Genomic DNA, 12,614 nt, shown 5'->3' with positions numbered 1-12,614 from the left:
TGCCATCTCTGGGTCAGTTATACAACAGGAATCCCTGACATCTTCAGAACTGAGAGTTCAAATCAGGACTATCTGGTGATGAATCTATGCCACTAGAAGCTGATAAGTGGCTTACATGGACTATACTAGGTCATCACTATGTTGCCAGGGCTGGACTCAAACTCCTGGACTGGAGCAATCTTTTTTCCTCAGCTTCCTGGGTGGCTGGGACTACAGGTGTGAACGACCACATCCAGACTATACAGTTTTCATGTAATTGTCCATCTGTGATGCCACGTACCACATCTCAATTTTACAGATGTTCAGAGAGGTTAGGTAACTTTTCCAAACTCATCCAGCTAATAAATAACATTGTAAATTACATCAACTGAAGGATGCTTGTTATTGATGACAAATTGCATTTATCAGTTGGTCAGATGACTAGTCAGCCACTGGATTATTCCAAGAAGATTCTATCATAAGTTATTAGAAAGTTGTTCTTAGACAAATTTTGTGCTTTCTCCCAGACCTGAAAAATAGCAAGGCACGTATATAAAACATGATAATTCCCAGTGCTCATTTATCGGCAGTCTGGAACTTCCACAAGTTACTTTTAACAAGTTACCCACCTGTCTTACAAGTGTATATGATCTTAATAATAATAGCTGAGGTTTATATAGTGTTTAATAAATGCTTGGGATTCTTATAAGCATTTACATTAATTAACTCATTTAATTCTCAAAAGAACCCTCTTAAATGAGGGGACTTTTAAAAGTTAATGGAAAATAAAATTAAAAGATAAAAGTAAAAAATATAAAATTTATTATTCAATATAAGCTCCATCAAGGTAAAGACAATTATTATTATTATTTTTTGAGACAGGGTCTCACTCTGTTGCCCAGGCTGGAGTGTAGTGGTGCAATCATAGTTCACTGCAGCCTCAACCTCCTGGGCTCAATCAATCCTCCTGCCTCAGCCTCCCAAGTAGCTGAGACTGCAGGTGCATGTAGGTACATCTAGCTAATTTTTTTATTTTTAGAGAAACAGAGGTCTCACCATGTTGCTCAGCCCATTCTCAAACTCAAGACACTTTTGTAAGCAATAATACCAGCTATTTAGTTCATCCCTAAAGAACCGAGGGTCAGAAGGAGCCAAATCAGAACTGTAAGGTAGATTCCTAATGATTTCCCAGAAAAACTATTGCTGAATTGCCCTTGTTTGATGAGGAGACTGAGCAAGAGCATTGTTGTCCTGGAGAATAACTTTATGGTGAAGCTTTCCCAGGTGTTTTTCTGCTAACATTTTGGCTTTTTCGAAACACTCTCATAATAAGCAGATGTTATCATTCTTTGGCCCTTCAGAAAGTCAACAAGCAAATGCTTTGAGCATCACAAAAAAAACTGTTGCCATGACGTTTGCTCTTGACTGGTCTGCTTTAGCTTTGACTGGACCACTTCCACCTCTTGGTAGCCATTGCTTTGACTTTGCTTTGTCTTCAGGATCATACTGGTAAAGTCTTGTCTCCTCTCTTCTTACAATTCTTCAAAGAAAAGCTGCAGCATCTTGATCCCGCTTGTTTAAAATTTCCATTGAAAGATCTGCTCTCATCTGCAGTTGACCTGGGCACAAAGTTCTGGCATCCATTGAGTAGAAAGTTGGTTTAACTTTAATTTTTTAGCCAGAATTGTATAAACTGTGCCAATTGAGATGTCTATAATGTTGGCTGTTGTTTCTGCTGTTAATCATTAGTGCTCTTCAATTAAGGCATGGACAAGTTAAATTGTTTCCTTGCAAATTGATGTGAATGGTCTGCTTCTGTGGGCCTCATTTTCAGCATCATCTCGTTTCTTCTTAAAACAAGCTATCTATTTATAAACTGCCGATTTCTTTGGGAGTCTTGCCTCCATAAGCTTTTTGTAAAGCGTCAATGATTTTACCATTCTTCAACCCCAGCTTCACCATAAATTTGATGTTCATTTTTGCTTCAATTTTAGTAGAATTTATGTTGCTCTGGTAGGGAATCTTTTAAAACTGATGTCTTATGCTTCCTCATGCCTCAAACTAGATCCTATTCAGTCAGGTAGTAACAAGTTAGTAGGAGTTTATTTTGGTGCAAAAAATTTTGAAATACATGCATAGATTTTTCTGTAATACACATGTTCTATTAACTTTTTGAAGCCCCCTTTTTTGTATAGTATCATTTCCCTCATTTTATTTATTGTTTATTGTTATACATTTAGGGGATACAAGTGCAGTTTTGTTATACGGATATACTGTGTAGTGGCAGAGTCTGGGCTTTTAGTTGTACCCATTGCCCAAATAATGAACACTGTACTCAATAGGTAGTTTTCAACCCTCACCTCTCTCCTACCTTCCCACCTTCAGAGTTCCAGTGTCTATTATTTTACTCTGTATGTCCATGTGTACCTATCGTTTAGTTCCCACTTATAAAAGAAAACGTGGCATTTGACTTCCCGTTTCTGAGTGATTTTACTTAGAATAATGGCCTCTAGTTCCATCCATGATGCTGCAGAAACTATGATTTTGTTTTCTTATCGCTGAATGCTATTCCATATATATATAATGGAATAGTATTTATATAGTATATATATATATATTCCATTATATATATATGGAATAGTATTTATATGGCTGAATTCAGACAAGATTTATAATAATTCAGACAAAATTTATATATGTATATATATATATATTCTTTACCAAATCTCTGTTGATGGACACTTAGGTGGATTCCATGATTTTGCTATTGTGAATAGGGCTGCGATATACTCTTTTCCATAGAGATTGTACTAATATACGTTCCCATCAATGGTGTACAATTGTTCCCTTTTCTTTGCACGCTCACCAACATCTGTTTTCTTTAGACTTTATAATAATAATCATTCTGACTGGTGGAAGAAGAAATCTCATTGTAGTTTTAATTCGCATTTCTCTGATGATTAGTGATGTTGAGCATTTTTTCATGTTTGCTAGCTGCTTGTATGTCTTCTTTTGAAAAATGTCTTTTCATGTCTCTTGTCCACTTTTTAATAGGGTTATTTTTTTTTCTTGTTGAATAGTTTGAGTGCCTTGTAGATTCTGGTTATTAGTGCTTTGTTGCATGAATAGTTTGTAAATATTTTCTCCAATTCTGCAGGTTGTCTGTTTATTCTGTTGATTATATGTTTTGCTTTGCAGAAGCTTTATTTTAACTAAGTCTCATTTGTCTATTTTTGTTTCTGTTGCGTTTGCTTTTGAGGTCTTAGTCATAAATTACCTGCCTATGCCAATGTCCAGAAGAATTTTCCCTAGGTTTCCTTCGGAATTTTTATAGTTTCAGGCATTACATTTAAATATTTAATCCATCTTGAGTTAATTTTCATATACAGTTAGAGATAGGGATCCAGTTTCATTCTTCTGCCTGTGGTTATCCAATTTTCCAAACACTGTTTGGTGTCCTTTGCACAAGGTATCCTTCAACTTTGTTGAATATCAGTTGGTTGTGGGTATGTGGCTTTACTTCTGGGTTTGTTATTCTATTTCACTGATTACTGTGTCTATTTTTTATGCACAGTGTCATGTTGTTTTGGTTACTATAGCCTTGTAGTATAATTTATAGTCAGGTAATGTAATGCCTTCAGCATTGTTCTTTTTGTTTAGGATTACTTTGACTATTCAGGATCTTTTGTGATTCCATATAAATTTTAGAATTGTTTCTTCTAATTCTGTGAAAAATGACATTAGTAATTTGATAGAAATTGCATTGAATCTGTGGATTGCTTTGGATAATATGCTTATTTTAATGATACTGATTCTTTCAATACATGAGCTTGGAATGGTTTTCCATTTGTTTGTGTCATCTACTGTGACTTTCATCAGTGTTTTGTAGTTCTTCTCATAGAGATCTTTCACCTACTTGGTTACATGTATTTCTAGTGATTTTCTTGTTTTGTAGCTATTGTAAATGGGATGAGCTTTTGTTTTGGTTCTGAGCGTGATCTTTGGTTTTTTTAAACCAAATATATTTGGTATCCAAAATATGAATAACATATAGGTGACTGAAAAGAAGATATTTCCTAAAATTTCACCAAGGAATGTCAGGTATGAGCTACTTGTTGGAAGAGCCGAAGATCAAGTTGTTGAAATGATACCAGAAACGCCTCATGGAAGCTGCCTTCCAACAACTACATGTTATTTCACCAGTGGAATTTGGAAACTGTCAGCAAAATGTAAAATGTATCCCCAACAGCCTTCTCTAGTTTCTTCCTGGCTGTTCATTTGGTTTATTTAACATCATTTGCTTTCTTTTTAAACCCCTAAGGGACAGAGATGGGGAAAAGGATGTGTTAAAAACCATTCTGTCTCCTTTTAGCTCCTCTGAGCCAGATGCATATTTTCCTTGAGTGTGTCATTGGCATTTTTGCTAAAATTCCAAGGGATTCAGAGAAAGCCAATCTATATTTTTAATAGACATGCTGAAAAATATTTGTTCAGTTGACAGAGTTCAAGTAAATGATCCGTGTTACTGCTAGAAAGTTATCTTATTTGCCCATTCTTTGTATTTGCACATATAGTTTTTCCTAAAACTGTTCAGAATAAAGCAAGTCTTGTGAAGACCCTGTGTGAAGCTGGTGTTTAACTCATAGATTTAATAAATCAATGTCTAGAATAGTCAGAGAGAACCAATGCTTTGTCTGTTTGGATAAAAGGCTTGTTATAATTCTCAACTTAGCTCTTCTTCTATTATACTATCCAAGTCAGCATAGCATATTGCAGACTTGGGATAGTATTGTGTTATGAGTTTGATGGAATTACCCATAGGTTGAGATGAGTTCAATTATTTGGTTGAACTATGTGAAATTGCAGTTATTTGCCTGCTTTTGCCCTGTATAGTGGAGATTTCCTATGATTCAATTTAATGTATAAGGTAATACTTCACCTTAAATTCATGTGAATCAATTTCTAAATCGATCTATCAACTATATAGTAGCTCCTAAAAGGGGAAAAAGTGGGGAAATATTGGGAATGTTGGAATAAAATAAGGCCTACTTAGTGAGGTAAGTAGAAATCTCTGGTTTTTTTTTTTTTTTCTCTAAGAGTCCAACTAAGCTAGATAAGCCTTAGCACTAATCACATCATCCAGAGAGTGGGCTAGAGCAGTCTCTGGGCTCCCTGTGGCCAGGACACGTTGCTATGCTGAGAAGGAGAGCATTAGGCCGGTGGCCACTGGATGGCAGTTGTTCAGGAGAGATGTTACAGGTAAAGACAGGATGTTGTCTCTGGATTTTAGGTTATATACCATCACTCAGTTCAAACTTACTCACATCAACAATGAATGGGTGATCCATTAGCCTGCTCTCCTCTTATGCAAAGGTTAAGTCTTGAAGGACAAGCATGAGCACCTAAATGAAAAGAGGGAAGTGGGGCTGTGATGATCCAGACAGAGGAATCAGCAGGAACAGAGACTGAGCTACTTGGGAGAGGAGGTGTCTGACCTGTCTTCGTTACGTAGGTGCTTTCCACCAATATCATTCCTCATTTTCTCTTTCCTTCTAATGTCTCATCTTCCTTCCACTAAGTAAAAGTAGACTGCTAACAATTTTATATGTACATGATTTAAAATTGTTTTGAAAAACAGATAATTAGAAACACTGAATTTGCCCTCAAGAGAATGGTTGACAATTATCCTGAAGGCATTGATAATTTTACCATAGTTAAGAGTGTAAAATTTGGAATCAGAAAGACCCAACTTTGATTCTTAAGTCTACCACTTACAGAATGGGACCCAAAAAAGTTACTCAACTTCTTTAAACCTTGATTTTTCTTGTCTGTAAAAAGAAAATGAATTATTTATCTAGAACATTAATGCAATCAAACCCTTAGGCATTGCTGGTGGAAATATAAAATGTAGTTCTTTGGAAAACAGTCTAGTTGTATCTTAAGAATTAAACATAAACTTACCATATCACCCAGTACTTATTTTCTAGTTAGTTACCCAAGAATAGTGAAAACATATGTCTACTACTGGATAGTTGATAGATCAATTCAGAAATGAATTCACATGAACTCAAATTGAAGTATCATCTTAATGTTCATAACAATTTTAGTTATAATAAACGAAATGTGGAAAAATCCAAAAGTTCAACTGGTAAATGGATAAACAAAATGTAACTTATTCATGCAATGGAATAACATTCAGTAATAAAAGGCAACAAAATACTTTGACATTCTATAACATGAATAAATGTCAAAAACATTATGCCAAATAGAGGAAACCAGATAGAAAAGGCTACATATTACATGATTACATTTAAATGAAATGTTCAGAAAAGGCAAATCTATAGAGACATAAAGTACACTGGGGGCTGCTTGGGGTTGAAGACAGGAATGAATTCACTATGAAGAGGCAAGATAAATCTCATCAGAGTTATAAAAATGTTCTAAAATTAGTTAATAGTACTAGTTGCATACCTTGGTAAATTTACTAAAAGTTATCAATTGTGTACTTAAAACAGGCAGATTTTACAGTAGGTGTAAGTTATATCCCAATGAACCTTTTTAAAACAAATCATAGCAAACAACCAAAATGATTAAATCATGAGTAAGTTTCATACAAATATTCACTACAATATTGATATTTGAAAATAAATAGTTTTCAAATAAACCAGTAATAGCCAATTAGAATATTTCATGGAAAAAGGGTTCCAATTGTAGGAGCAACAAATACTGAAAAATATTGCTATACTGGAGATAGAGCAGAACCTGAGAAGCCTACATTCTCTACTAGTATGCTGGGGTTTACATCCCAGCTACCATTGTAGTTACAGCAGAACCTGAGAAGCCTACATTCTGTACTAGTATGCTGGGGTTTACATCCCAGCTACCATTGTAGGCAGGTAAAATCAGCCTCTTCCTGCATCAGTTTACTCACCTAGGGATGATAGCAGTATCTGCTTCATAAGCATGTTGTAAGGAATAAATAAAATAATATTTGCAAAATGCAAAGAATAATGCCTGGCATATAGGAAATGCTATATGGTATTATAAAATGTTCATGCTCAGGCATAAAATACAGAAACAAGAATATTCATTACCACATTCTTTGTACAAGTGAAAAATTAGAAATAATGTCTGCTAATTTAAGAAATGACTATATAAATAATGCCAATATTTTGAAGACTATGTAGTATTTTTAAAGAATGACATAGATTCATATGTTTTAGTCGGGAAAAAAATCTCAAAGATACACTGTTAATGGAAAACAGAAAGATACAGAACAATAAAAATAGAATGATTCTATTTAAGTCAAAAACATGTTGCTTGTGCATGTAAGTGTATGTGTAAGTTATTAAAAGAATAGGTTCCGAAATGATACATACCAGTCTTGAGTGTGGATGGTAAGTGTGCGAGAGAAAAGACTTTAACTTTTTATTTTGCATTTCTTCCTTGTTTAAATATTTAAACATATGAACGTATTCAAGAACTCACATAAGGATTAAAGTGGAAGGTTAAAGAAATAGGCCTGCTATGTATCTCACAGAGTGGGCGCTGCAATCCAATGAGCCTTTCTATGTAAAGAGTGCTGCAAATCGATGCGTAAGAGCAAAACAGCTGTGCATCAATGTGTTCAGTAAGGGATGGCTTTTTAAATCCTGAAAGAGATTACCCGTATACTCTCAGAAGCTGACTGAAAGTCCTTATGGAAAAGAGGAGATCTTGCCTCACAGTCAACTTCAAAGTCATGATGGACATATATAAAGGATGTAAGAAAAGGCCCAGGCCTTAAGCCACAGTATATTGTAAATCCTTTTGTTTTCCTAGTTTCAGTGAAACCATTCCTTTTGAATTGTGTTGCAAAGATGGCCTTCATTCCGAAATTGGAAAGTGCAGTTAGTATTAGAAGAATATTGCCATCAACAACCTGCTTACTGTACAGTGTTGTCCAGATTAACATAGAATATTCTCACTCATAGATTGGATGATCTGGATAAGGAAAGCCCAAGAGACATGTAGATGTAAACAAAGTCCAGCTTCCATTTTTCTGGCTTAGATCTAATTTGAAATGTCCTGAGTGGCAGAACTTCTTTCTATCCATTCTCCTCAGAGACTTTCTATTAATCAAATATTTCCTATTATCAAGAAACATTTCCTGACATCCAGTCTAAATTTTTATCTTTCTTATGGCATTACATAATTTGGTTAATAAAATTATCCTATTAGCAGATCAAAGATGACATTCATGTTGTTACCCAGTTTCTTGTTGTTGCATCATGATTGTGTGGTTCTAAAGAAACGAGGAAATGAAGTGAGCGTCATTTTCTTTTATTTCCTTCATCTCTCCCATAGATATGAAGAGTCAGGTCACTAGAAAACAGAATATCATGTGATCATGTTTGACTGCACAACTGGTCTCTATCAATATCTATGCCTGAAGAGGAAGAATGTTTGCCTAGTAAAGTACAATATTTGGTTATCTACCTCTGTTTGCCTGACGTATCCCTGCTGGTATTAGTAACCACTATACAGGAGGAATAAATAGAGAGAAAATTACAAGAATGTGTGTTAAGATCCTGGAATTAATAGCAACAAAATTCTTTCATATGGTTTACATTAATACGAATCTAAAGCTTGCTAAGATGCAAGTAAAACATTAGGGTCAGAAAAGACAGAGGTAACTAGAAGCCCTCTTGTTATGTTGAACGGGAAAGAAAAAGAGTCCACCGGATATGAATCACATGAGTTGTTTTCATGGCAGGTGCCTGCAGCAATTATTTTCCAATGAGTGCTTGATAAAACAGGAGATGGAAAACTCAATACGTAGCGTCAATACTGATCACAGTTCATTAGCACGGCAAGTTGAGGACAAGCGATGGATGGTTGTGCCTTGTCCTCCAAGCATCTGAAGTGCACTTCCTCAGGCTTCTGTCTTCTCTTCTGAGTCACTGAGTCTCTGTACTGTTTGACACCCTATAACTGGAGGATTATGATTACTTAATGGGCTTCTGGGCTTAACTTGATAAAACAATAAAAAGTCACACAGAGAAATCTTAAAAAGTCGAGGTAGCTTGTAAGGCCACAGATCCACTGTTATTTCATACCACCTTCCTCTCTATCTCACTTCTTCACGTTGAAATATGCCCCTTTCCTTGAGATATGAATCACTAAAATACAAAAACTAGTTTAAAAATATGCATAGTTGACCAGGAACAGTGGCTTACACTTGTAATGCCAGCGCTTTGGAGGGCTGAGGCAGGAGCATCACTTGAGGCCAGGAGTTTGAGAGCAGCCTGGGCAATAGAGCCAGACCCTCTTTCTACCAATAATAATAATAATAATAATAATAAATAGCTGGGCATGGTGGCACAAGTCTCGAATCTCAGCTACTCAGGGGGCTGAGGAGAAGGATCAGTTGAGCCCAGAAGTTTGAGGCTGCAGTGAGCAATGATGGCACCACTGTACTTCAGCCTGGGTGACAGAGCAAGATCCTGTCTGTTAGTAAATGAAAAATAAAATAAAATATTGATAGTAGTATTTAGTGGGGAAACATTAATTTGAATCTACTCATAATTTTGAATTTTGAGATCTGGATTCATTTAATAAAAATAATGTTGAGTATATTTTCAAAACTATTTGAATACATGTTCTCCTTGTCTTATTAACTAATTTAACTTTACCATAGCTTAGGAGAGAACGGCTTGCCTCGTGGTGTGTGATAACTCTTGGGTGGGCAGGACTCCATCAGTAGCTATTCCTGAGACAGGAAATGGTGGCTCTGTGATCACAGTTTCATTGGTATGTTTGGTGTAAAATGCAAAACAAAACATGTCAACACATGGCAGGATGATAACAGAGTGGCTGCGGTGACATGTTGCAGGGGTCGTGAGAGTCATAGGAGACACTTGGCATCCTAAGGACCAAATCTTCAAAGGAAATTCCAAGACAATTGTGTATTTCCCTTTGTAAATGGCATTAAACACATTTAGAAAGTATTACATCTAGAAAGCTAAGTTAATGTTCAAGTCCCTCTAGTCTCCTATGTGCCCACCTCCCACCGCCGCCTTCTGGCACATTTCATAGAGAGGATAATTCCTTTTAAATGGATTTCTCTCTGGGCAGCATTTCCTTTCTGTGTAATAATGCATCCTGCACAATGAGCTCTTTAGACTTCAGAACATTATAATTTAAAGAGAAGGCAGAATCATCTCCACCAAATGTGGAAATCTGATTGTGCAGAGGGGAAGACTTAACTCGCTCAAGTTGTGCTCTAGGGCCAAACCCTTTTCCATTTCTACTGAGGACGTCTCTGGAGTGCTGAGAGGTGGAACTCCAATTAGGGGAAGACTGAGGGGCTGTTTCTATAGACACTCCATGGGAGGGCCACTTAATAACAGGAAGCTCATTGGCCCTGAAGCCCCCAGGGTCCTCCAGAGGGCTAGAGTGCCAACAGGGACATCCTTGGAGGGGTCCTCACCTTGGGCTTGGAGAGTCTACCTCACCATCACTGTCAGATGATTGTCTGGCAGCTGCAAGATGTCCCAGGGCCTGACTTCTCCCTTTCACAGCCTCACTCATCTCCCTGAGGTGTCTTTCCTGAAGTTCTGGAATCAAGAAGGTTTAGTAAATCATATAGCCTATCCAGGACCTTTTCAGGGCAGATATTTCTGAATTCTTTCTCTCTTGACAGGTAACTCTTCCATCTTCCAGGAATTATTAATGAGTTTTCTAGTTCTCTGATCTCTTGGTGATACTGTAACCAGCAAGATATTTTGTTGCCTTGTCATTTTGCCTAACCCAATTTTAACTTTTTCTTGAAAAAAAAAATCAGTATAATATGCTAAGATAATAGAACGTTGGGCTGGTCTCCTAAGGAAATGGTGTCAGCCTTTTAAAAGAAAACATCAAAGCAAGCAACTAACGATCGCAATAGAAAGCCAATACTGTTCCTTCTAAAAGCAAGTCAGAATCATCATCTCTCTGGCTTTGAAGAACTCTGCATTGCTAGGTCTCTGTTATTTTCTCCCAGCCATTCTTTTCAGGATTTTCTGTGCGCTGCCATCCACTAACCTTTGCATCCCCTTTCTCCAGCCTACCCCTCATGTGGGGGTAAGAGCCATTGTATCTGTAAAAATACAACATGTCTCAACACAATTTCTAGCTTAGTCACGGCAGCCACCAGAACACTCCACAAATGTAAAAGATGACCCCAACCTGATGGCATTGGAGTATCTAACTCAAAAATAAACTTTATTCTGGAGAAGTAGGAAATTTATCCAGCATAAACAACTTCAGCTCTTTCACTGGTGAAAATAAAAGGACTCGTGGCAAATAAAGCACCACTTGGTACAGAGACTGCTGTTTGCTTGGTCAAAGGTGGGACTGTCACCCTTTTCAAAGCCTAATTGCCTTCACAGCAATCTCCCCGGTATTGGCTTTCCTGTTTGTCTTATTAGGGCTGCAAAGTACACCCTGTGTTCTCCTCGCAGGGAATATCTTGTTTCATCACTAATTGTCAAGATTTGGGAAAAGGTCAACTAAGCTTATCTAAACACCTACTAAAAATAAAAACCCTTTGAATGATTATCTTTTCTAAAAAGATAAATTATGGTGAACATTACTTATAAAATTTTATTTAATAATCTATTTAATAATCTTTCTCAAGACATTTGCATTTCATTAATAATGTTAACACATTCCTGACATTTTATTAATGTTTTACAGATTACAAAGTGTGTATAGATATGTGACCTCATTCATTTTCAAAACAGCATTTTGAGGTAAGAAATATTATTTTTTTCTTTTAAAAATTATAGATGATAAAATTACATTTCAAATAATCTATATAACTGGCTCATGAAAATATAGCAAACCAAAGTTTCAATTATTCCACATTGCTTTTCATCGGTTCTTAGATTGAAGAATGGAAAGTTCATGGACCTGTAATTAGTGACAGACACAAGAGGGACAGATGAACTTCTGATATTATATCTAAAGCTTGACCCCTCCCTCTTCTTTCCAGAGTAGTTCAAAATTACACCCTGTTGTACCCATTGTGGGCCAAGAAGCAGCATCTGATGACCCCATGTTACATGGCGAGCCCAAAAGGGACCATTCTCACCCTAAATAATTTCATGGCACGCAATACCAAAGAGCTCCATAATGGCACACACCAGCTAGTAGCATGACAGAGGACACAAGGGAGATTCTGAACCCTGCTACCTCTTTGTTTTGTGGCTAAAAGTTCAACAGATATAGGGTTTGAAGGCATCCCATGCTGGGATTGGAGAGGCTCACCTTTACATTGTTTTGGGAAAGTATTATTCTTCTCCAATGAAGTCGTGTGTTAGATGCAAGGTATTCTAACTGATCTTGGGATTGTCAACCTTATCTTCTTCTTAGTACAACCACAAAAAGACAAGGTTTGTGCACCCCTTGTCTCAGTTGTGAATAAATATAGGCCTAATCCTGAGGATAAAAATAGAGCAATCTCTCATTAAAATTCAAGTTATATGAGGACAAAGTTGTTTTCTTTTCTGTTTTGTTCACTGCTGCTTCCTTATTGCCTGCAAAGTGCCTGGTACATCATAGAGGCTGAATATGTAATATTTGGATGGAATATAATATATGGATGTGTGTGT

At 36.5% G+C, this 12,614-nt stretch overlaps 1 long non-coding RNA gene across 1 annotated transcript; it reads right to left on the bottom strand.

Annotated features, from left to right (window-relative positions):
• Window positions 1-7,108: 7,108 nt before the first annotated feature.
• On the bottom strand, window positions 7,109-12,371 carry LOC119620829 (uncharacterized). The gene is made up of 3 exons (XR_005237396.2): window positions 12,271-12,371; window positions 10,451-10,577; window positions 7,109-8,952 (listed from the first exon to the last, which is right to left on the bottom strand). It is a non-coding gene; the product is annotated as an uncharacterized lncRNA (long non-coding RNA).
• Window positions 12,372-12,614: the final 243 nt, after the last annotated feature.

Source organism: Chlorocebus sabaeus, chromosome 4, assembly GCF_047675955.1.
Source record: "Chlorocebus sabaeus isolate Y175 chromosome 4, mChlSab1.0.hap1, whole genome shotgun sequence".
NCBI classification, from domain to species: domain Eukaryota; kingdom Metazoa; phylum Chordata; class Mammalia; order Primates; family Cercopithecidae; genus Chlorocebus; species Chlorocebus sabaeus.
This window is presented reverse-complemented; position numbering and strand designations above follow the sequence as displayed.